The sequence below is a fragment of the Lepidochelys kempii genome, chromosome 5 (assembly GCF_965140265.1).
Source record: "Lepidochelys kempii isolate rLepKem1 chromosome 5, rLepKem1.hap2, whole genome shotgun sequence".
Lineage (NCBI taxonomy): Eukaryota > Metazoa > Chordata > Testudines > Cheloniidae > Lepidochelys > Lepidochelys kempii.
The window spans coordinates 37035180-37062504 of NC_133260.1; positions in this window are offsets into that span (position 1 = coordinate 37035180).

A 27325-nucleotide genomic window follows, 5' to 3' on the forward strand; every position below is an offset into this window, starting at 1 on the left:
GCCTATTCCTGAGCTTAACTACCCTTATAAGTAGAAATATATTAGGGGGAAAAAACTAACCTAACATTCTATTCCCAACAGTGCATTATTCTGTGTACAGTAGGTAACGCACTGAGATGCAGTCTGAATTGTGGCATGTCCCAGGAAATCTAAATCCTCTGTTCAGGTGCACACAGGAATCCCCATGACGGTGGCATGAGAAGAACGAAAAGAGAGAACCTGCCCAAGGAGCTAATGCTTGCTGTTCTCAGTTCCCATCATACACTGGCCATTTTGACTTTCAAACTTATGGGCTAAACTCCAGGGTTCAAACCTTCCACCACCTCCTTCTGTCCAACTCGTCCCTTCAGGTTTGGTTTACTCATTGTTCTCTTGCAGAAATGTTATTGTATCTCAGTTGACTTCGTTTGGAAAAAAATTTTGAAGACAGTTTTTCACATGCGGGAAAAAAAATCAATTCTTTTATGCAGCAAATGCCTCCCTTTAAAGTCTGTGTTATAAATAAGTGATGGTTTAAACCACAGAGCCATGGGTTAAAGAAAAAGTTACATGACTGATCCTCTCAATGAATCATAGAATATCAGGGTTGGAAGGGACCTAGTCCAACCCCCTGCTCAAAGCAGGACCAATCCCCAATTTTTTGCCACACGTCCCTAAATGGCCCCCTCAAGGATTGAGCTCACAACCCTGGGTTTAGCAGGCCAATGTTCAAACAAACCACTGAGCTATCCCTCCCCTGACTGTGTGTTTTTGTGGGGAGGAGGGAGCTGCCTTTGAAACTGCTTTATAAATAGCATTGTCATATTGTGTATGATACACAGTGTAGCTCCTAAGTTAAATACTCCCCGAGACTTCCTCCCTGTATGCTGATGGTAGGGGAAAAAAAAAGACAAATGAGCAGAAATGCTTTTAAAAAATAAGTTTTACATGAGAGGGGATGGAGAATCATTTAGCCCATTGGTTCCCAAACTCATTCCGCCGCTTGTGCAGGGAAAGCCCCTGGGGGGCCGGGCCGGTTTGTTTACCTGCCGCGTCCACAAGTTCTGCCGATCGCGGCTCCCAGTGGCTGCGGTTCACTACTCCAGGCCAATGGGAGCTGCTGGAAGCGGCGGCAGGTCTGCGCCGCTTCCAGCAGCTCCCATTGGCCTGGAGCAGCGAACTGCGGCCACTGGGAGCCACAATGGGCCGAACCTGCGGACGCGGCAGGTAAACAAACCGGCCCGGCACGCCAGGGGCTTTCCCTGCACAAGCGGCGGAACGAGTTTGGGAACCAATGATTTAGAAAGTTGAAGCCATTTTAGACAGTTTTAACAAACAAAACACACAGGACTCCACTTACTGCTGGCATAAAGTGGAGGTAAAAACTTCTTCAGTAGCCTGTTGGGTTTATTTGTCTAGCGCATAAGAACACTCTACAATAAAGTAGGCACCTTAAAGCCTAAAAGATGTGCTCTTATCAGCTCCAAGTTAGTGGGCTTAAGACTGTTCATAGGGAGATGATGAAATTCTTCAGCCCACGTTATGTAGGAGGCCAGGCGTAGTGGTCTCTTCCAGCCTCACAAACCATGAAGCCTATGATGAGGAATCATATAAAGAGTCACTTCATAGTAAGGTAAGGAGAAAAGCGGTTGAGATTTTCATTAATTTCATGTTAGCCTTTCACAAAGGGCCTTAAAGTTAGAAGCTCAGCAGGCAACCTCCCCAGGCTGCATAATAACTGCCAATACAACATGGTCAATACAGAACAAAGATGACATTGGTCATTGGTGGGGAGGGTGTAATTTAAAATTAAGTCTTCCAAATGTAAGACGCTGTGATCTCAAACACAGCTGAATGTGCATTTAGCAGGGAGAGAGATTAGATAACCAGGAAGGTGTTTTTCTTCTCTGATTGAGACAGACTGAGCAGCAGAGATGCCATGTAACTCAGAACCTGGTTTCAGCTTCCTTGACCTATATTGTTTTTCTAGTAATACCTATCCGTGTTCAAAGCTCTAAATTTGAACATAAAAGTAGGCTGTCTCATTGTCTTTCCTAAGTGGGCGGAGGAGAGGGCGGGCGAGGGAGAACAATCTCCTCCTTGATCTTAACACTATGCAACTTCATAGAATCATTATGTTTCCTCCTAGGCCTATGAGCTCTAACGTAAATTGAATCCCACTTATAGTGCTAAACCTTTCTTACTTAGGCTTCAGTTGGTCACGAATATGTAATAATTTAGGGTCATTTCATCCCCTCCACAAGGAAAGCCCCTGGGAGGGGAAAAAGTACTCAAAAATCCTGAAAAGTGAAACTTACAGAATTACTATTATCCCAACAGGAGCATCTGCAGAAGTAGCTGAAGCAGGAACTGCTGTGCTGCACTGGAGGAGTAAAATAGGACCACCCTTGCAGATCCAGAACTATGCAGGGGAGACCCACACAAAGGAAACTAGGACCCAGCTGGTGCCCCCCCTCCCCACAGCCATGTGGCCTTGGGGGAAAAAATCCTGCAGGGAGGAACCAGCCAGAGACTCCGGCTGGTAGTAGCAGAAATAGCCAAAGCAGGAACCTTTGGACATTCAGAGAACTTTCTTCTGTTGCCACTGGACTTTCTCTGCTCTGTGCTAATTGGCTGTTTGCTCCAAGCCTCTCTCTCCCTCAACCTCTTCACCTCAGCTTCACGGAACACCTGCCTGTTACCCTCCTCTTCCCTGCCGTTTTCCCCTTACCCTCTTCCCTTCAATGTCCCCCTCCCTTCTCTTCCCCCTCCCCTATGAAACTTAGCTCATAACTAAACCCGTGTTTTTTAAAGTATGTACAGATAGATTCCAAACCTAGGGCTCATCCACTAGGAGAGCCACCATGCTGCACTGCTTCTGGGGCCATACTCCCCACTGGCAACATGGCTTTCACACTGCTATGCACATGCTCTTTCCATGCGGGGTAGAAGGTGCCAGGGGAAGCTAATATTGCTCTGACCATACACCTAGCTTTTCCAGCAGTATTTCCACTTGGCTTGGAGGGAAGAATGACTTGGAGTAGCTGTTCGTCTTGCCAGCCATGCCTCTCAAAACATGCACAAACTTTGTTTCTGGGTCTCTCAGAGGGCTCTTGGTAAGGGAGGACTGTGCAAAGTCTGTTCTACTTTCCACCACCCCTGACTTTTCCATTGCTGTTGGGGACCTTTCTTCTCCTTTTTGCTCCTCTCTGTGCCATTCATTGACAGGACCATCTCTTGGGTCTCAGGTCCCTCTTGTACTCATGATGTTCTTAAGAACATAAGACCTGTTAGGCATAGAAAATCAGTGGGCTCAGACCAGCCTGACCTGATCAACCTTATCTCCTGATTTGAGATTCTCAGGTGACAGCAGTTCCTGCAGGTAGCAGTTATTTTTGACTCTCACTGATCTCCACTGTAACACTGTCGAATTGTGGTAGGTTACTCTGCAGCCACTTTTCCACCCTTTCTCTTCCGTGTTTCAGAAGTGTGGGTCCCTTTCTAAGGAACCGTGGGAGCCTGTCATGTGAAAGGTGTAGTAAGATAAGACCCTGAAACATAAACCCTTATCAGAGGCCCAGTATGAGGCCTAAGGCCTGAACTAAAGTAATGGTCAAGACTTTGCTAACATAAAGCAAAGTTAAGCTGTGAGCCAGAGGCAGGCCCTGCTCACAGAAGCTGGCAAGGAAAGAGCTGATGTTGCAAAAATATACATACCTAAAAGGTAGTGGACACTAGAGATACCAGAACACTCTGATACTTGCACATTTCACACACATAGCAAGGAACAGGCTAACCCATCCTAAAGACAGGGGTAAAACGGTAATCTGATGGATAGAGTTGTTTTGTTCAAACCAACATGGACAAAGTGAGAGTCGCACCTTGCTACATAGAGGGATTGTACCTTGCTACGTAGAGGGGTTGCACCTCAATACGTCAGGAGTAATGTGTAACTTGTTTGTACCTGTGTATAAGAATGCATCCCTGGGGTGGTGTCTCTGTCCAGCCTAGGGGGCAGTGGAGTGTCCCACCACTGACTGAGCTGTGTCCATTGTCAGGGGACACATATTCGTAATATGTCCTGTAGAGTCTGCTGGAAACTTACTGTGCTTCGTTTGACAATAAACCTGGCCAGGTGCCTTCGTACCTTATCGGAGTCTGTGGTCATTGGGGGTTCTCTCGGGGTCTGTTGTGCCAGCGATCTGCAGAGCCCGGGCAGCACACCGAGGGAACACATGCATGCAGCCGACTGTTATCAACATTGAATAGAGCAGAGCACCACACCAGTGACGTCTGACATTTTTTTTAAGGTAATATTGTCCTTCCTGCTTTTACTTTCAGGCGTATATATGAGTCAGAATAGAAGCAGTGCACTGTTGAGAGGATGAGCACTTGATAGGAAGTAATTAATCTTCTTGTGCAGAATTGCAATACCCCCATAAGAAAAATACCTGTAGTGGTTAAACGGTTGGCTAATGAATACAGCCCACACTGGGTTAATAAGCAGATCTGGAAGATTGTAACTAAAATCAGATGTCACAGAACTTGATCCCTTTAATATACATGAGGTGTCTAAATTTTGCTTGTTGGAAATGCTGCCTCTTTAGGTTCTCTGGAGCATACTTTCCTATCTCCTCCCACAAGTTCTTTCCTTTATGGGTTCCCACAATGAAATCTAGTGTGTGTCATTTTCCCATACAGTCCTGAGTTGACTGTCTGAACAACCTTTACATTCCTCATCTCAATCTATAATGAGACTCCTTTGACTTTCAACATACTTCTCCACTATAGTAAGACTGAAGTTGCTATGCAACTAGCAAGGGCTCTGACCATCTATTTAAATGCCTGCAGCCCTCTATGAGCTGCTGAGTACCTCCTGCACTGCATCTCAGTGGGAGCTGAGTCAAGCAACTTGCAGGATCAGGGACAAAAGGGCTCAATCATGAGCCATCTTTCATACCTGTGCAGGGGTGTAAAGACAGAGAAGACTCCAGTGGCTTCCTCCTACTCCATTGCATGGGTTAGCATCTTTGCTGGAGCATGGAGAGTGGTGAGGGGGAAAGAACAGCTACCACCAAGTTCCTCCCCCCGCTGTCCCCATAGAAGGCAGGCAGGGATCAGGAATCCCCAACACACCAGCAGCTCTCTGGAGCCAGCACATTGCAGAAAGTAAGCCACACTAGCAGAAAACCTGGAGAATCTTATTTTCCCTATGGAGTAAGAGGGGAGCACTAGACAGACTCAGAGTCACAGTGTAGTTCATGTCCTATTCCTGGGGAAGAACTGTGCTGCCCCTCATTTCGTTTGGCTGGTAGGGTTACAGTCCAAGCTACAGAGAGTGTCTGATCAGTTTTCTCTATCTTGGTTTGTACAGCCTGCTCTCTAGTTTAGTTTTTAACTTTCTTTCCGTGTTCTCCTATCAGCAAAGTGGTTTGCATAGTTCTTCTTTGCAGGAAAGGGATACCCACCATGTCCTGAATCTAATTCCAACCCATTGTTCTTCTTTGCTACTGATAGGGCGGATATCCGGTTACACAAAATCAGGAGAGTGCAGCTGCAGAGTGGCTAAACTTTTGACTATGTTTTTGCACTGAGGTAGCTAACTTGAGATAGATATCCTGATGTAAAATCCTACTGGAGACCAGGCAGGGGTAGTTTTTACCTCTGTGTAGCTAGTCAAGGTCAACTATATTTCCCCAACATCTGGGGTTTACATCGACTAGCTACTTTGAGGTAAACATTACAGTGGCTCGTCTCCAAAGGATTTTACATCAAGGTAGCAATCTCAGAGGGGAAAAAAAACCCATTCCCTTGCAGTGAAGACAGCCTTTAAGAGAACATATAATTGCTATTGATTTAAACAGTATTTTGTTTGACAGCCCCATCCTGTCTTGCATAAAGGATGCGAATCAAGCTGATTTTTTTAAAGTTGTGCATGAGGATGAGGAAGTGGAGAGTATGGAGCATGAGCATGTACAGATGTTTATCTCCCCCCCCCCACGCTGTTCCTCAGACGTTCTTGTAAACTGCTGGAAATGGCCCACCTTGATTATCACTACAAAAGGTTCCACGCACAACCCTTCCCACCCCCACACCCCGCTCTCCTGCTGGTAATAGCTCACCTTATCTGATCACTCTGGTTACAGTGTGTATGGTAACACCCATTGTTTCATGTTCTCTGTGTATATAAATCTCCCCACTGTATTTTCCACTCAATGCATCCGATGAAGTGAGCTGTAGCTCACGAAAGCTTATGCTCAAATATATTTGTTAGTCTCTAAGGTGCCACAAGTCCTCCTTTCCTTTTGGCGGATACAGACTAACACGGCTGCTCCTCTGAAACCTGTCACTTTGGTTTGTGATCAAACGTCAATACACTACTAAATAAGCTACATACCTCTGCCTGGACTATATTCAAAAGCCATGTCTTGCTAACTCACTCTACAGATGCAAAAATGTATGTGTGCACATGCCTCAGTCGCACACGAGTCGCAGCCGTGAAAGTGTATTAATGCATGTCAACTATGTTTGTCTTTTAGCAACCTTTATATCATAATTCTAGTATTTAAAGAAGACCATAATCCTAGACATATTAGTTTTGCTGGCAACCTAGGGAGCTTGTAAAATGACGTTAATCACTGCAAATGCATTGATATTATTTATTAGTGTGCCAGGTATTATTTCTCTCCCAAAAAGCAAGCATCCTTTCTGTTCTTATCTCCACCCTGTTCACAGATTGCTTAACGTACTCGCTACATACTGAATCAAAACCTGAGGGACTAGAGCTAATTCTCATCATTTTCTCTGAGTGAAACTCATCTTTCTCTGTATGGGGTATATGGCGGAAGGTATCGGAAAATCCACATGGCCAAACTGTCAGAAGTACATTTCTCATTCTGAAACTTCTTTATTGCCTAGCTTGACTCAAAAAATGAATAAAGAGATACAAACGGTGAATAATGATTGCAATTATAGTACAAAGCATCCAAAGGAATTTTAAGACTCAATCTTGATTCCACTGAACTCAGTGTTTGCCAGATTTGGCCTCTCCTCTGAACCTTCAAAATAAATTGAAATGTTCCAATATTATGTAAAATATCTACAAACCTTTTTTTTAGGAACTGATGATGCTTGAGCTGCTGAATACTGGCCCATATCAAATTTGATAATCCCTAATTCAGCAAATACAGGAATACAGGCTGGCCCACCGGGGTTCTGTACCCTCAATAGGTGGCAATAGGTCCCGCCACTTCGCATTGGGGCAGGACACAAGGGTGAGGAAATGGAGAGTATGGAGTATGAGCGTGTACAGATGTGCCCTTGGCACAGTTTGAAAGCGAGCCGGTTGTAGGTTGTGCAGCCGGCATGGGGTGTGTGAGTGGGGCGGCTGGGGTCTCATGGGGCAGGGGCCCAATGAAAAGGTCCAGAGAGCCCAAGGTATGGGGTGGGTGGGGAGCACCTTCCTGCAGGACCTGCTCGAGGTGACCCCGAGAAGCGAGCGATAAGGCTGCCCTCACCTCCTGAAGTACGCACCAGGGAGTACGAAGGGTGGAGAGCCCCATCCGCTGAGTGAGTGTCTTCCTGGTCGTAGTCCGGGAGGTCTCAGATTCTGGTGACTTCTACCAGGACCAACCTCTGGCACACCGATGGGGACTCCGCCACCTGTACCCAGAGTTGGGGATTGTGTAGCAGGGGCTTCGTGATGAGATCTACCCCCTTGGCGGCTGGGAATGAGTGACACGGGATGGATCACTTGACGATTACTTGTTCTGTTCATTCCCTCTGTAACTAGCCACTGTCGGAAGACAGGATACTGAGCTAGATGGACCTTTAGTCTGACCCAGTATGGCCATTCTTGTGCTCTTAAATCATGCATAAATGTTTTTATTTGAACCATGAAAATGAATTTCTTACTGTGAATATGAGTTTCTTAAAAATTCCATAACAATATTTTCAATGTCTTAAAAATATTATAGGCAGAAATATTGCAGCACACTACCACATTTGTCATGTGATTGCCTTAAGTTTCCTGGGCTTATGGTGATTTATAGCTCTTGCTATTGCTGAAAACTAGAGACTACACACAGCTAAAGGCTTTATAATCCATACTTCTCAGAGCAATCAATCTGCTGAAGAAAAGCCCAGGAAAAGTTGAGTTTTTACTTTCAGACTTGTATAGAACCAGTAGCTGTTTGTCACTAAACATGTTACCAAGCATAATCTGATATATCTGCCCTAATCAGTTCACCTCAGCCTGAAATGTCAGCCAGAATAAACACCATTAGTTTGTTTCCAGTACACTAATATCCTTTCTTTCTAAGGATTCATTATGGCTGCTGTGGATAAGAAATCCAGTGTCCCTTTTCGGTGTAAACTAAAAGCATTAAATAACCCCAGAGAATAAGTTATTATCCATGAGTCCTCACTTACAGCCATTTTACTAGCATGCTCTTAACAGTTGGACTTGAACAGAGAAAAGGAAGGGCTGTTTTCTGCAGAAATTGCCATCCCACAAACTTAATTAAGACCTTTCCTTCTGATAGCCAGCAATTTGTGGGACAGCTTCCTTTCGCCCCTTTCTTTGACACAACTTGTTCAAAAGGAATGTGAGGGATGGGTGTGATCTTCCCAAACATTAGAGTGAAAGGAAGTAACATACCAAACAGATGATGACATAAATGCTGATGAATCTAATTCCACCTCCACCCTGTGGGTCACCACTCAGCAATATTTTTAAAGGCTGAGTTCATAGAATCATAGGGTTGGAAGGGACCTCAGGAGGTCATCTAGTCCAACCCCCTGCTCAAAAGCAGGACCAATCCCCAATTAAATCATCCCAGCCAGGGCTTTGTCAAGCCTGACCTTAAAAACTTCTAAGGAAGGAGATTCCACCACCTCCCTAGGCAACGCATTCCAGTGTTTCACCACCCTCCTAGTGAAAAAGTTTTTCCTAATATCCAACCTAAACCTCCCCCACTGCAACTTGAGACCATTACTCCTTGTCCTGTCCTCTTCCACCACTGACAATAGTCTAGAACCATCCTCTCTGGAACCACCTCTCAGGTAGTTGAAAGCAGCTATCAAATCCCCCCTCATTCTTCTCTTCTACAGACTAAACAATCCCAGTTCCCTCAGCCTCTCCTCATAAGTCATGTGTTCCAGACCCCTAATCATTTTTGTTGCCCTTCGCTGGACCCTTTCCAATTTATCCACATCCTTCTTGTAGTGTGGGGCCCAAAACTGGACACAGTACTCCAGATGAGGCCTCACCAATGTTGAATAGAGAGGGAAAATCACGTCCCTCGATCTGCTCGCTATGCCCCTACTTATACATCCCAAAATGCCATTGGCCTTCTTGGCAACAAGGGCACACTGCTGACTCATATCCAGCTTCTCGTCCACTGTCACCCCAGGTCCTTTTCCGCAGAACTGCTGCCTAGCCATTCGGTCCCTAGTCTGTAGCTGTGCATTGGGTTCTTCCGTCCTAAGTGCAGGACCCTGCACTTATCCTTATTGAACCTCATCAGATTTCTTTTGGCCCAATCCTCCAATTTGTCTAGGTCCCTCTGTATCCTATCCCTGCCCTCCAGCATATCTACCACTCCTCCCAGTTTAGTATCATCCGCAAATTTGCTGAGAGTGCAATCCACACCATCCTCCAGATCATTTATGAAGATATTGAACAAAACCGGCCCCAGGACTGACCCCTGGGGCATTCCACTTGATACCGGCTGCCAACTAGACATGGAGCCATTGATCACTACCCGTTGAGCCCAACAATCTAGCCAACTTTCTACCCACCTTATAGTGCATTCATCCAGCCCATACTTCTTTAACTTGCTGACAAGAATACTGTGGGAGACCGTGTCAAAAGCTTTGCTAAAGTCAAGATACAATACATCCACTGATTTCCCTTCATCCACAGAACCAGTAATCTCATCATAGAAGGCAATTAGATTAGTCAGGCATGACCTTCCCTTGGTGAATCCATACTGACTGTTCCTGATCACTTTCCTCTCATGTAAGTGCTTCAGGATTGATTCTTTGAGGACCTGCTCCATGATTCCGGGGACTGAAGTGAGGCTGACTGGCCTGTAGTTCCCAGGATCCTCCTTCTTCCCTTTTTTAAAGATTGGCACTACATTAGCCTTTTTCCAGTCATCCGGGACTTCCCCCGTTCGCCACGAGTTTTCAAAGATAATGGCCAATGGCTCTGCAATCACAGCCGCCAGTTCCTTTAGCACTCTCGGATGCAACTCGTCCGGCCCCATGGACTTGTGCACATCCAGCTTTTCTAAATAGTCCCGAACCACCTCTTTCTCCACAGAGGGCTGGCCATCTATTCCCCATTTTGTGATGCCCAGCGCAGCAGTCTGGGAGCTGACCTTGTTAGTGAAGACAGAGGCAAAAAAAGCATTGAGTACATTAGCTTTTTCCACATCCTCTGTCACTAGGTTGCCTCCCTCATTCGTTAAGGGGCCCACACTTTCCTCGGCTTTCTTCTTGTTGCCAACATACCTGAAGAAACCCTTCTTGTTACTCTTAACATCTCTTGCTAGCTGCAGCTCCAGGTGCGATTTGGCCCTCCTAATTTCATTCCTACATGCCCGAGCAATATTTTTATACTCTTCCCTAGTCATATGTCCACCCTTTCACTTCTTGTAAGCTTCTTTTTTATGTTTAAGATCCGCTAGGATTTCACCGTTAAGCCAAGCTGGTCGCCTGCCATATTTACTATTCTTTCGACACATCGGGATGGTTTGTCCCTGTAACCTCAACAGGGATTCCTTGAAATACAGCCAGCTCTCCTGGACTCCTTTCCCCTTCATGTTAGTCCCCCAGGGGATCCTACCCATCCGTTTCCTGAGGGAGTTGAAGTCTGCTTTCCTGAAGTCCAGAGTCCGTATCCTGCTGCTTACCTTTCTTCCCTGTGTCAGGATCCTGAACTCAACCAACTCATGGTCACTGCCTCCCAGATTCCCATCCACTTTTGCTTCCCCTACTAATTCTTCCCGGTTTCTGAGCAGCAGGTCAAGAAAAGCTCCCCCCCTAGTTGGCTCCTCTAGCACTTGCACCAGGAAATTGTCCCCTATGCTTTCCAAAAACTTCCTGGATTGTCTATGGACCGCTGTATTGCTCTCCCAGCAGATATCAGGAAAATTAAAGTCACCCATGAGAACCAGGGCGTGCGATCTAGTAGCTTCCGCAAGCTGCCGGAAGAAAGCCTCATCCACCTCATCCCCCTGGTCTGGTGGTCTATAGCAGACTCCCACCACTACATCACTCTTGTTGCTCACACTTCTAAACTTAATCCAGAGACACTGAGTTGTTAATAAATAATAATAATAATAAACTCCATACAGGAACTGTCAGTATTAGGAGTCAGGATAGGAGGAAGGCTAATTGATAACTGGATTTAGTGATACACTGTGTGTTCTGTTTTGCAGAGAGATGTGTTATATTCAGCTCAGCAGTCTGAAAGTTCAAAAGGTCAGGAGCATTTTGTGCCATAAATATATTATGAAGTGCTGACAGCAGACCAGTTCAGTACAAGTAAGAATGCTGACCCGTTGCCCATTCATGCTCAAACCAAGCTATATTCTGAGGTTAAAAAGCATTTGATTAACGGTCCCCTTCTCCAGCCCTCTCCTTGAGGGAGATACTGAAGGTCTAGTATCAAACCAGCACCATCCAATCCCCCATTCACAATTGTTATTTCTGGTGGTAGATCTCTTGGGCCTTGATTCAGGAAAAAATTTAAGTGGTGAAATCCATACCTGTTTAGCTAAGCATTTATTTACTTGCTTAACTTTAAGTACATGCTTAATTCAATTGAAATCAGTCAATAGGATTAAGCACGTGCTTAAGTGTTTTGCTGAATAGAGATGCTGTCCTAAATCAAGACCATTGTAAGGAGGCCCAACAATCTGTGTGTGGATGTCCTAGCTATGCAGTAATAAGTTAGTTCACTTACCTCTGGTGTTTTCAGATGGGCAACCAGCTTCCAGTCTAATCCATTTAGATGGTATCTTCCAGAGTAGAACAGCAGGAACAAATATCTGTCTGCTTTCACTGCTTTGCCATTTGAAATGCCAGAGCATTGTGATAAAGAATTGCCTAATCACACACGATCTTGCACTTCTGTATTCTTTGAAATCAACAATTCTCTAGTGATTACTCATGAAGTAAAAGACTACTCAGCTTGGGTAAGTGTAGCAGAATCAGGCCCTGTATGAGTAAGGCCCCAATTCTGGATGATACTCACCTCATTGGAGCTGTTGGTACCTTGCAGAATTGGACACTAATATCTAGACACACTGTCATTATACATATGCTGTCCATTAATATATGAATAAATATATGCTCCTTGGTTAATTCATTTACATTAAAGCTCTCCTTTTTGAACTCCCAGGCTGCCTGGTGAAATCATTAGCTATTTAGATAATGCTTTGTTTTACTCAACTAAACACTCCCATTCTATTTTTCATATATTTTTTTGAAAAAAATCATTCAATAAATATATAACAATCTTGATCCTATATGTTCACTAGGTATTCATGTTCAGGAAACACTTTCAAATACATTACAGACAATAAACCTTAATAGTAGATTCAAACGATAGGTCTTTTGGATAAAATTTTAACTGCACTCTTATTAGCTGAAGAACTATATAAGCCAAATACTGTTGAGACTCACTCTGTAGCCGTTCTGACTGTTCATAGATATTAAGGTTAGAAGGGATCATTATGATCATCTAGTCTGACCTCCTGCACAATGCAGGCCACAGAATCTCACCCATCCACTCCTGCGAAAAACCTCTCACCAATGTCTGAGCTATTGAAGTCCTCAAATCGTGGTTTAAAGACTTCAAGGAGCACAGAATCCTCCAGCAAGTGTCCTGTGCCCCATGCTACAGAGGAAGGCGAAAAACCTCCAGGGCCTCATCCAATCTGCCCTGGAAGAAAATTCCTTCCTGACCCCAAATATGGCGATCAGCTGAACCCTGAGCATATGGCCAAGATTCACCAGCCAGATACCCAGGAAAGAATTCTCTGTAGTAATTCAGATCCCACCCCATCTAACATCCCATCACAGGCCATTGGGCCTATTTACCATGAATATTTAAAGATCAATTAATTGCCAAAATCATATTATCCCATCATACCATCTCCTCCATAAACGTATCGAGTTTAATCTTAAAGCCAGATAGGTCTTTTGCCCCCACTGCTTCCCTTGGAAGGCAGTTCCAGAACTTCACTCCTCTGATGGTTAGAAACCTTTGTCTAATTTCAAGTCTAAACTTCCTGATGGCCAGTTTATATCCATTTGTTCTTGTGTGCACATTGGTAGAGCTTAAATAATTCCTCTCCCTCTCCATCCCACCACCAACCTCAGCCTGGTCCAGTCCACACAAGAGATCCACTTCCTGGACACTACAGTGCTAATAAACAATGGTCACATAAACACCACCCTATACCGGAAACCTACTGACCGCTATTCCTACCTACATGCCTCCAGCTTTCACCCTGACCACACCACACGATCCATCGTCTACAGCCAAGCTCTGCGATACAACCGCATTTGCTCCAACCCCTCAGACAGAGACAAACACCTACAAGATCTCTGTCAAGCTTTCTTACAACTACAATACCCACCTGCAGAAGTAAAGAAACAGATTGATAGAGCCAGAAGAGTTCCCAGAAGTTACCTACTACAGGACAGGCCTAACAAAGAAAATAACAGAACGCCACTAGCCGTCACCTTCAGCCCCCAACTAAAACCCCTCCAACGCATTATTAAGGATCTACAACCTATCCTAAAGGATGACCCAACACTCTCACAAATCTTGGGAGACAGGCCAGTCCTTGCCTACAGACAGCCCCGCAACCTGAAGCAAATACTCACCAACAACCACATACCACACAACAGAACCACTAACCCAGGAACTTATCCTTGCAACAAAGCCCGTTGCCAATTGTGCCCACATATCTATTCAGGGGACACCATCACAGGGCCTAATAACATCAGCCACACTATCAGAGGCTCGTTCACCTGCACATCCACCAATGTGATATATGCCATCATGTGCCAGCAATGCCCCTCTGCCATGTACATTGGTCAAACTGGACAGTCTCTACGTAAAAGAATAAATGGACACAAATCAGATGTCAAGAATTATAACATTCATAAACCAGTCGGAGAACACTTCAATCTCTCTGGTCACGCGATCACAGACATGAAGGTCGCTATCTTAAAACAAAAAAACTTCAAATCCAGACTCCAGCGAGAAACTGCTGAATTGGAATTCATTTGCAAATTGGATACTATTAATTTAGGCTTAAATAGAGACTTGGAGTGGCTAAGTCATTATGCAAGGTAGCCTGTTTCCTCTTGTTTTTTCCTCCCCCCCTCCCTCCCCAGATGTTCTGGTTTAACTTGGATTTTAACTTGAAGAGTGGTCAGTTTGGATGAGCTATTACCAGCAGGAGAGTGAGTTTGTGTGTGTATGGGGGTGGGGGGGATGTGAGAAAACCTGGATTTGTGCAGGAAATAGCCCAACTTGATTGTCATGCACATTGTGTAAAGAGTTGTCACTTTGGATGGGCTACCACCAGCAGGAGAGTGAATTTGTGTGGGGGGGTGGAGGGTGAGAAAACCTGGATTTGTGCTGGAAATGGCCCACCTGATGATCACTTTAGATAAGCTATTACCAGCAGGACAGTGGGGTGGGAATAGGTATTGTTTCATATTCTCTGTGTATATATAAAGCCTGCTGCAGTTTCCACGATATGCATCTGAGGAAGTGAGCTGTAGCTCACGAAAGCTTATGCTCTAATAAATTGGTTAGTCTCTAAGGTGCCACAAGTACTCCTTTTCTCCCTCTCCAGTATTTATCCCTCTGATATATTTATAGAGAGCAATCCCCTCAGCCTTCTTTTAGTTAGGCTAAACAAGCCAAGCTCCTTGAGTCTCCTTTCATAAGACAGGTTTTCCGTTCCTCGGATCATCCTAGTAGCCCTTCTCTGTACCTGTTCCAGTTTGAATTCATCCTTTTTAAACATGGGAGACCAGAACTGCACACAGTATTCCAGGTGAGGTCTCACCAGTGCCTTGTATAACTGTACTAAAACCTCCTTATCTCTACTGGAAATGCCTCGCTTGATGCATCCCAAGACTGCATTAGCTTTTTTCAAGGCCATATCACATTGGCGGCTCATAGTCATCCTATGATCAACCAATACTCCAAGGTCCTTCTCCTCCGTTACTTCTAATTGATGCATCCCCAGCTTATAACTAAAATTCTTGTTATTAATCCCTAAATGCATGACCTTACACTTCTCACTATTAAATTTCATCCTATTACTATTACTCCAGTTTACAAGGTCATCCAAATCTTCCTGTATGATATCCTGGTCTCTCTCTAAATTGGCAATACTTCCCAGCTTTGTATCATCCGCAAACTTTATTATCGCACTCCCACTTTTTGTGCTGAGGTCAGTAATAAAAAGATTAAATAAGATTGGTCCCAAAACTGATCCCTGAGGAACTCCACTGGTAACCTCCCTCCAGCCTGACAGTTCATCTTTCAGTAGGACCCGCTGTAGTCTCCCTGTTAACCATTTCCTTATCCACCTTTTAATTTTCATATTGATTCCCATCTTTTCCAATTTAACTAATAATTCCCCATGTGGCACGGTATCAAACACCTTACTGAAATCTAGGTAAATTAGATCCACTGCATTTCCTTTGTCTAAAAAATCTGTTACTTTCTCAAAGAAGGAGATCAGGTTGGTTTGGCATGATATACCATTTGTAAAACCATATTGTATTTTGTCCCATTTACCAATGACCTCAATGTCCTTAACTACTTTCTCCTTCAAAATTTTTTCCAAGACCTTGCCATCCAGCAGGTCACCTTACACAAGAGTAATCCTCAGAAGACTGGCTCCATGGGCTTTTCTGGCTGCTTTGAACCACCACTGTGGGGCAGCGCAGCCTTAGTTGAACACTTGGCCCAATGGGATGGCGGTGTGATTTTTTCAGTTTCCATGTGCTAATTATTTTTTTTCCTGGAACCATCTAGTGCTGTTGTCTCTAACACATTGCTGCAATTCAGGGAGAGGTTGGAAGCAACTCTGAGTAGTATATGGACATACCTTGAGTATATTAGACAGCAGAGCTAGGTACCATCCTTGAAACCAGAAAGGCTTTTTTAAACAAATGTAGTAGAGTCTCATGATCTTATGTTTTAGAATATCAGAGTCTTTGTGTGTTTTGTTAGCATGTGTGGTTCTCTTGCATGAAGGTTCACGAATATGTCGTGCTCAGAGGAGATGTACAGCATTTGCATGGCAGCCATAGGTGGGAAGTGTCACTTCAACTCATTCAAGCTGAGTTTGCTTGAGCACATTGGACTTCAGTGACAACTTGTGGGATTTTTTTTGAAACCCTCAGCAAAATGGGAATTTTCAGCTGATTCCAACCAACACATAAAACATCTAGCTGCTCTAGCACACCTCTTTATGTCTGTCTGGTAGAGCTGCTAGTCCCTGAGTGGAGATGGAAAAGGGGAGGCAGTTACCAGTTTTAATTGTCAGGTACTGATCCTGAGGCAGGTGTTTGTCCTTACACATGAAGGTGATGGGCATGGAAATGACTGCTCATTCTTACCTTGATGCAGCCAGCCCTGAATGGGGTGTTGGTCCTATTGCATATTTATGAATGGAGTTGTGGATGTCTGTCAGGTAATGCTAGTCCTGAGTGGGATTCTTGTTTTAGCCTCTGATACAGCAATACACTTAAGCGTGTGCTTGAGTCTCAATTACTTTGCTAAATAGGAATGGACTTATGCACATGCTTATTGGTGCCTTTGCATAGTGTAAGAAATGTGGAAGTGAGGACATGGCTGCGTTGCTGGACAAGCTAGCCCCAAATGGAAGTGTTGTCCATAGGAGAGGTGAAGGAATCTGGCTAGTGCAGCCAGCCCTTGCTGGATGTGGTGGTGGTGGTGATTTGTACTGTAGTAGTGCCTAGAGGGCTCAGTCATGGATCAAGGCCTCACTGTGTTAGGTTTTGTACAAACACATAAGATAGTTCTTGTCCCAGAAACTTCCAGTTTAAGCCTAGTCATGGTGCACAATTGTTACATGTGTGCATGGAGGTTGTCATCTTCATATGGCTGGTGTAGAGCTAGAGCTACAACCATCATTTTACATTTAGGTGGTTAAGCCAGATAATTGTGTCAGGAATAGTGGCGTGTATTGCTGTGGAGCCTCTTTCATATTTGTGAATCGGGCATGGAGGTGAGGGGTATGGCGGAATCATAAGGTGGTTTTGTGTTTGTTAGTTCCCTCTTGGGGACAAGTGCAGCCCTTCCCAAATTAGACTAATTGTTCTAAATTATAAGATAGTTATATTTATGCAAAAATGCCATGTTACAATTGCAGAATTAACCACCCAAAGGTAGCAAATGAAAACATTAAGGTTGAGCATATAACCTTAAATCTGCCCCCTCGCATTACGACAGTGTTAAATTTCATGGTCACTTGTTTTCTAAAATACACATATCTAGGATTGCAGAAAAACCTGTATTAATTACACTAAATACAATTTCTATAGAACCCTACACTCTCTTCCAAATGCTTAAATTGCTCTTTAAAAAAATGCTTCCATCCCCACGCTATTGCACAGTAATATGTTGTACATGAATGTTGAAAGAAAAATTGGTAAAGAATTTTAAATAAAGATGAAAAATATATTGAAAATGTCCTTTTATGTCAAGAGGAAATAAAAACTGGGTTCATTCAGCAATATTAAGGTGATTACTTGCTTTGTGTGACCCATTTTAATGTCACTTAATCTCCATTTGGGATATATGAAATATTTGTGACATGCTCTTAGGTAGCAAAGGCAGCGATGATTAGGATGCTTTGCTTCTGGATGTTTTTAGCTCACGGCCCAGTAATGGTGCATTGAAATATTGTGTGATAATTTGCTTGCTGAATCAGTGGGAAGGAGATGACGTATAATATTTAATCATTACTGCTTTGATATGTGGTGTGGTTAACATGCTTAGCATATCTGATTCAACTTTAACTTATCCTTGATGGAGCAGCTACTTTATTCCTTACATTTTATTGGGTTTTACCACTGCAAAAGGAGCTTGAACTTCATAGCCTGAGTAGACAGACAGATAAATATATTTAAGTACCTTTAAAACGTAGTTCTCATTAAGGTGGGAAAAACAATCAAAGAGGTTTTATTCTGTCGTACGCCAGCCCTATGACTCATTTTTACCTACTGTGATCATCATTCCAGCAAGTCTTAAGGGTTTCTGAGCAAATATTTGCATCTTAATCAGAATGCTAGAAATTCATATTTTTAATTACTTCAGCTCTCCATTTGCTCAGAGGAACTGACTGATTAGCTGATGCTAATATCCAGTTTGTACATAAATCTACACAAAATACAAGGCTATGAAATTACTCACATTTCTGCTTAATATGTAAATTAATGACGTAACCCTAATCCTGTTACTGTGAGTGAACAGCTATAGAAAATGGCAAGTAGTGGCAAAGAGACAGCAGTAGTAGCAGTATTTTTGTATCAACTAGGAGCCCTAGTCATGGCCCAGGACCCCATTGTGCTAAGCGTTTGACAAACACAAATCAAAATGATAGTCCCTTTGCCAAAGTAGGAAAAAGCCATTCAGCTACATAGATAAGGGGAAAAAATACTGCTACAAAGATAGCCAAAGAGACTCCTCGCTCTCTCTTTGTGTGGCTTCATGACCACAACAAAATTGACAGCTATTCTAAATTCAAATGCATGTGGAAGAAGGTAATGATATGGAATGGATGGCAATGCTCTCTTTGATAACTTTTCAGCATCATCTGGTATAAATTAAGGCTGGATATATTTGGGGGAGCAGGGAAGGGGAAAGAGGAATATAGACTCTCACAAACTAGCCCTATTTGGATTTGCCCAACTAAAGACAAGCATCACAGATTCAAATGTTGTGAAGTTTAAGTCTCTATATCTTGATGCCATGCTTGAGATACTCACTTGATGATTGGGCTTCACGAGTGGCAATACAGGAATTTCCCCATGGGGAAGCCACAAGCATCTATGCACCTACAGGCTACCTGTCAAATATGAAGAGACAGAAAACATCACTCACACAGTGTGTAGTCTCCAGTTACCTGCAATTCATTTCCAGAGCATGGGCTCTAGTGGGCTAGCTTCATGACATGACACTTGAAGTCGACAACAGGCCATGTTCAGGGTTAGCCAAACTTTGCAGCTCCGATGAAGTGAGCTGTAGCTCATGAAAGCTTATGTGCAAATAAATTTGTTAGTCTCTAAGGTGCTACAAGTACTCCTTTTCTTTTTGTGAATACAGACTAACACGGCTGCTACTCTGAAACCAGCTAAATATAGAATCATGAATAATGAACCAGTTTCCCTGGATAAATGTGATTTTTTCCCTGTTCTCTGCATCTTGTATAATCATTTACAGCAGTGCAAAGTTGGTTGAAAATGCTCCCATTCTGATTTGGTAGCATTTTACACTCTTTACATTGGTGTAGATCACTTCACAAGGTACAGGGCCATGGGGAATCAAGCCCAGAGTCTGCACTGGGAGAAACTTGGGTAGACCCTGTTGGAGCACCCTGGGCAGCAGAAGTGCATTGAGAGAAGAGAGTTCTGGTGGCACAAGGTGCCTGCAAACTCACATCCACCAGCACCCACAGCTGGCCATCACAGCTCTAAAACCGTCCATGAAATGGTTATTACTAGGGAATACATTGATTCAATATATCGCCCCGGCAGCCTCTGCTAGTGGGGCTAGACAGTGTCTCTGAAGGAGGGAAAGCAGAGATTCCCTTGGGTAAACCCCCTAGAAGGAGGCACCTGGCCAGCTTGTGCCTATCCGCATGAGCAGGGCTGAATATAGTCCTTTGGTTTTGCACATCCTTAGCATAATTCCCAGGAAGTTGTGCTTTAAAAATGACTGTCTGAGTTGTTCTGTCAATTTGCAACCTAATCATCTTGGTACAGGCAGTGCAGGGACTGTTTCATACAGCACCAATCACTGACAGCCGTTATCAAATACCAAATAACATGTTCTTGCCAAGATCTTGTTAGCTGCCTTTATTCCCCCTATGAAAACAGAGCTTAGTAGATGTGACGTTCCCCTAGTGTTTTCTGGACTGGTGATCTTCTAGGTCACTCCAATCTTAGATTCTGGATAAGGGAGCCAGCCTTACCCTCCTCTGCTGTGAGAACCCCCACCCCTGGGCTGTTCATGCAGAGCCTCTGGCATGTAAGCTGCTTGGATTGTGCAACTGAATGACATTAGCCAATATCTCCAGTCCCAGACACAACCCTAGGAACCCCCGTCTTGCAGTGTCCAGTTATGTCCGCTGGATGCTGCAAGCTTATATGAGTTCGTCAGTTTAACAAAGAAATTGATATGCACCAGGCTTGTTATCCCAAGGGGAGTCTCTGACACACTTCCAACCAAACACACTGCTTCAGATAGAATAAACAAATAAATTTATTAAATACAAAAGATAGATTTTAAGTGATTATAAAGTCAAAGCACAAGAAGTCAGATTTGGTCAAATGAAATAAAAGCAAAACACATTCTAAGCTGATCTTAACATTTTCAGTGCCCTTACAAACTTAGATGCTTCTCACCACAGCTGGCTGGTTGCCCTTCAGCCAGGCTCTCCCCTTTGATCAGAGCTTTAGTCACTTGGTGATGATGTCTGTAGATGGAGGTGGAAGAGAGAGGAAGAGCATGGCAAACGTCTCTCCCTTTTATCATGTTCTTTCTTCCCTCTTGGCTTTGCCCCCACCCCTTCAGGGTCAGGTGAGCATTACCTCACTGTAGTCCCTGACTGACCAAGGGAAGGGGGGGTGACTCACCTGAGAGTCCAACAGCTTCTTTGTTGCTGCTTAAGCCATTGTCCTTTGTTCCTGGGAGGCTAGGCTAGGTTTACCCCATACATGCCCTGATGAGGTGTGAACTGCCCCTCTGTTTCTGAAGAGTTTTACCTGGGCTTGTTTTAAGCCACAAGGACACATTTTCAGCCTCATAACTATATACATGACATTACAACCTATAACATAACATTACTATAACTAACAACAATGCTCAGTGCATCATGAGCCTTCTGAAGACATCCGACATGACAAACTTTGCATTAGATACCACACAATCATATTATAATGATGAACGTGGGGGTGCAGGGTGTTCCCCCGAGGCACAGAACGCCACAGTAGACTTCAGTTTTTCCCCTATGAAGATTCTCAGTAAGGAGGCTTACACGTGGTATGCCACCAAAAAAGTCTGCTAACCTTTCAAGGTAACTCGAGGTTCATGTCTTCTAAAGCACAGCTTTCAAAAACCTGTTAATCATCTCCTGAATCATAGAATATCAGGGTTGGAAGGGACCTCAGCAGGTCATCTAGTCCAACCCCCTGCTCAAAGCAGGACCAATCCCCAACTAAATCATCCCAGCCAGGGTTTTGTCAAGCCTGACCTTAAAAACTTCTAAGGAAGGAGATTTCACCACCTCTCTAGGTAATGCATTCCAGTGTTTCACCACCCTCCTAGTGAAAAAGATTTTCCTAATATCCAACCTAAACCTCCCCCACTGCAACTTGAGACCATTACTCCTCGTTCTGTCATCTGCTACCACTGAGAACAGTCTAGATACATCCTCTTTGGAACCCCCTTTCAGGTAGTTGAAAGCAGCTATCAAATCCCCCCTCATTCTTCTCTTCTGCAGACTAAACAATCCCAGTTCCCTCAGCCTCTCCTCATAAGTCATGTGTTCCAGTCCCCTAATCATTTTTGTTGCCCTCTGCTGGACGCTTTTCAATTTTTCCACATCCTTCTTGTAGTGTGGAGCCCAAGACTGGACACAGTACTCCAGATGAGGCCTCACCAATGTCGAATAGAGGGGAATGATCACGTCCCTCAATCTGCTGGCAATGCCCCTACTTATACAAGTTGGCCTTCTTGGCAACAACGGCACACTTTTGACTCATATCCAGCGTCTCGTCCACTGTAACCCCACGGTCCTTTTCTGCAGAACTGCTGCCTAGCCATTCAGTCCCTAGTCTGTAGCGGTGCATGGGATTCTTCCGTCCTAAGTGCAGGACTCTGTACTTGTCCTTGTTGAACCTCATCAGATTTCTTTTGGCCCAATCCTCTAATTTTTCTAGGTCCCTCTGTATCCTATCCCTACCCTCCAGCGTATCTACCTCTCCTCCCAGTTTAGCATCATCTGCAAACTTGCTCATGAAGGCTCTTACCTGGCATCTCTGTTGGCTTCCATTGCCTGTTTCAAAGGCCTGGCATTGTCTTTTGGTTACTCCTATTTATCTTAATAGCGCATATCTCTGCCTCTACAGCCTGTTTTTATCTTCCTCAAAAAGTCTTTGGCTATGTTCACCAGTTTCTATCTCCCCTAGCATTTCTCTTGGATTCTCAGGTGTATTTTTTTTATCTCCTAAAGCTTATTGTGAATTTCTCTAGCTACTTCCATATCTAGAGTGTCTTGTCTGTTCATCTCCTCAGAGCTTAGTTCTCTGGTACAGCATATCTTAGTTCCTCCAGCTTATTCTCATCTCTCCCCTTTACTTTGGTATGTTTCCTATCTGCCCATGTATACTTCACCTCCACAGAAAACCACTTGCCTTGTTTTGACAGTATCTCATTTCCTTGGCATAATTTGATTGCTCATCTCCCATGAGCCAACTCTTGCCTCCCTCAGCCTTTATTGATCATATGCAGCTGTATTACCTCCTGCCGGAGAACTAAAATTCTTTTTCCAGAGAACCCTCCCCATCCCAAATTATGTATAATTGGGGAAAGCACATACTGGCCTAGATGACCTATGGAGGCATTTGTAAGGCTCGACACAGAGACCTTCAAATCCTGAAACCCTCATGAAACCACAGATGTGCAAAGCAGAGGCCAACAGCTTTGCACAGAATCCCAGAGCTCAGTATATCTGTCTCCGTAGGCCAAGAAATCAAACACTATTTCTGGCTTCATCTATTCACTGAGGAGATTATTTGCACCTTCTCAGTGCCATTTAAAGAGTGAATATATTTTAAAGCAAATTAAACCATTAGAATATCTGCAAAGCTGTTTTAAGTGACTCCATATATAATAACAACAATCATATTTACAACAAACACAACAAAGATAAGATTTGCCAACAGTTTTCATATTGGTCTTAATAATTGGTCTGCCTGAAAACAAATGAAGTAATAAAAACGTGCACAAACAAACCACTTAGTTCTTAGCAATGCTTTTACCGTACAGACGTGGACAGTGGCAGCTCCAGGAGGCCTTGTGCCTTGGGAAGCCGCGATTCCTTTAGGAACTCCAGCCAAGGATGGCTTCTGCACTTCCCTGTCAGAATATGCCACACACATATTGCCTCCTGAATCATAGAATCATAGAATCATAGAATATCAGGGTTGGAAGGGACCCCAGAAGGTCATCTAGTCCAACCCCCTGCTCAAAGCAGGACCAATTCCCAGTTAAATCATCCCAGCCAGGGCTTTGTCAAGCCTGACCTTAAAAACCTCTAAGGAAGGAGATTCTACCACCTCCCTAGGTAACGCATTCCAGTGTTTCACCACCCTCTTAGTGAAAAAGTTTTTCCTAATATCCAATCTAAACCTCCCCCACTGCAACTTGAGACCATTACTCCTCGTTCTGTCATCTGCTACCATTGAGAACAGTCTAGAGCCATCCTCTTTGGAACCCCCTTTCAGGTAGTTGAAAGCAGCTATCAAATCCCCCCTCATTCTTCTCTTCTGCAGGCTAAACAATCCCAGCTCCCTCAGCCTCTCCTCATAACTCATGTCTTCCAGTCCCCTAATCATTTTTGTTGCCCTTCGCTGGACTCTCTCCAATTTATCCACATCCTTCTTGAAGTGTGGGGCCCAAAACTGGACACAGTACTCCAGATGAGGCCTCACCAATGTCGAATAGAGGGGAACGATCACGTCCCTCGATCTGCTCGCTATGCCCCTACTTATACATCCCAAAATGCCATTGGCCTTCTTGGCAACAAGGGCACACTGCTGACTCATATCCAGCTTCTCGTCCACTGTCACCCCTAGGTCCTTTTCCGCAGAACTGCTGCCTAGCCATTCGGTCCCTAGTCTGTAGCTGTGCATTGGGTTCTTCCGTCCTAAGTGCAGGACCCTGCACTTATCCTTATTGAGCCTCATCAGATTCCTTTTGGCCTGCCATTGCCCTGCCTCTTCCCCACCTTCAGCTAGCACCACTGTGAGCTGCTGCCCTTCATTTTGCACACTGTGTGTGCAAGGGCTAATTTGTGTCCCTGTGCAGCAGGCAGGAACAAGGAGCCTCCTCTGCTTTCAACCTTCTCCCTCTTGCATATCTATGAAATGGCCAGGATTCTTGTTTTAAATGAAGCTAGCGTGCAAGTAATCTATATTAAGGATAATGTGTATATACCGTAAACAAATGTTTGATGCAGATTTGTTAGCTTCAGATAGCTCCTGTTCAGCTGTGTAATGATAAGAACATAAGAATGGCCCTAATGGGTCAGACCAAAGGTCCATCTAGCCCAGTATCCAGTCTTCTGACCGTGGCCAATGCCAAGTGCCCCAGAGGGAATGAACAGAACAGATAATCATCAAGTGATCCATCCACTGTCGCTCATTCCCAGCTTCTGGCAAACAGGCTAGGGACACCATTCCTGCCCATCCTGGCTAAAAGCCATTGATGGACCTATCCTCCATGAATTTATCTAGTTCTTTTTTGAACCCTGTTATGGTCTTGGCCTTCACAACATCCTCTGGCAATGCGTTTCACAGGTTGACTGTGCATTGTATGAAGAAATACTTCCTTTTATTTGTTTTAAACCTGCTGCCTATTAATTTCGTTTGGTGACCCCTAGTTCTTGTGTTATGAGAAGTAGTAAGCAATACTTCCTTATCTACTTTCTCTACACCAGTCATGATTTTATAGACTTCAATCATATCTCCCCTTAGCTGTCTTTTTTCGAAGCTGAAAAGTCCCAGTCTTATTAATCTCTCCTCATACATAAGCCGTTCCATACCCCTTATCATTTTGTTGCCCTTTTCTGAACCTTTTCCAATTCCAATATATCTTTTTTGAGATGGGGTGACCAAATCTGCACACAGTATTCAAGATGTGGGCATACCATGGATTTATATAGAGGGAACATATTTTCTGTCCTATTATCTATCCCTTTCTTAATTATTCCCAGCATTCTGTTTGCTTTTTTGACTGCCACTGCACATTGAGTGGATGTTTTCAGAGAACTATCCACAATGACTCCAAGATCTCTTTCTTGAGTGGTAATAGCTAATTTAGACCCCATCATTTTATATGTATAGTTGGGATTATTCTTTTCAATGTGCATTACTTTGCATTTATCAACATTAAATTTCATCTGCCATTTTGTTTTGAGAGATCCTTTTGCAGCTCTTCACAGTCTGCCTGGGTCTTAGCTATCTTTAGTAATTTTGTATCATCTGCAAATTTTGTCACCTCACTGTTTACCCCTTTTTCCAGATCATTTATGAATATGTTGAATAGGACTGGTCCCAGAACAGATCCCTGGGGGACACCATTTACCTCTCTCCATTCTGAAAACTGACCATTTATTCCTGCCCTTTGTTTCCTATCTTTTAACCAGTTACCAATCCATGAGAGCACCTTCCCTCTTATCCCATGGCAGCTTACTTTGCGTAAGAGCCTTTGGTGAGGGAACTTGTCAAAGGCTTTCTGAAAATCTAAGTACGATATATGTACTGGATCCCCTTAGTCCACATGCTTGTTGACCCCCTCAAAGAATTCTAGTAGCTTGGTGAGGTATGATTTCCCTTTACTAAAACCATGTTGACTCTTCCTCAACAAATTATGTTCATCTATATGTCTGACAATACTGTTCTTTATTATAGTTTCAACTAGTTTGCCTGATACTGAAGTCAGGTTTACAGGCCTGTAATTGCCGGCATCACCTCTGGAGCCCTTTTTAAAAATTGGCATCACATTAGCTATCCTCCAGTCATCTGGTACAGAAGCTGATTTAAATGATAGGTTACCGAGTACAGTTAGTAGTTTTGCAATTTCACATTTGAGTTCCTTCAGAACCGTTGGGTGAATACCATCTGGTCCTGGTGACTTACTGATCTTCTGCCTTGTCTTCTATTTTAGACATAGTATGCACCAATAGCCCACTTAGTCTGATATATGATGATTAGGGTTTCCCCTTGTTCTAGACACCCTACTCAATTTGTGTGGGCTGTCAATTTAAATTGCTTTTATTGAGAAATAAGAGCTATACATCAATGACATTTATGCAGATGCATCTCTTTGCTTGGATATAAGAATATATCCACAAAACTGGATATTTTAATGGTCCTTAGTCATGTTTTTCTAATCAGAATATATGAATAGCACAGCCCTGCAGGTTTAATATTAATATTCAGGCAAGAAAAAGCTGCTTTTCAAATGAAGGCAAGTTCACTTCTAAATGGAATTCCTGGTCTATAAAAAGTTACCACCTTGATCTAGCTTTTTCATATTGTAAGGGGGCTGCAAAGCACAATGCCTGAGGCTCAGCAGTAGGATTAACAAACAAGTTTTATTCTTGGAGACAAAATGCAGCAAGCAGAAAATATTCAACAGCCCTTTTGCCTGATATCAACATTTCCTTGGCAATATCCCAATGCACGGACTATCTCTTGGTCTGTGCTGGTCAACAGTCCATCATGCAAGTAGATGTTATACAATAAAATAAAAACCAGCAGGATCTTATTAAAGGGAATAAGGCAAAATGCCACATTTATTGTGAATACAGGAAGAAATCATAGTAAGTAGTTAGTTATAGCTATAACATTCCATTCAATTTCATATTTATTCACACATTCATTCATACACACAGAGAGAGGTTCTGCAAGGTTGTTATCATAGTTACCAGCCTTAGAGTTGCCCATGCTAATCCACTGGCCAGGTGGCCTGGACACGAGGAGGGAGCAGGGCCTTGTCAGATGCTCATCCGATGCTCCTGGAAGTTGGTTTGCAGAATCAGACCCCAAAGTTCTCAATTTCTAGAGTCCATTTTTATAGGAATTTATTCCTATGCCAGTCTAGGGGAATTGCTTCATCATGCTGTTGCTGAATCAATCAGCAGATGGCACATTCCTGACAGCTCCGTGCTGCCAGATGTTATCTTGTTCTTCGGTTCTCCTATCCTTGAGGCTGTTGGGTGGATTTCAATCTGCCCTCCGGGGGTCCTCTGGTTGTTTCCAC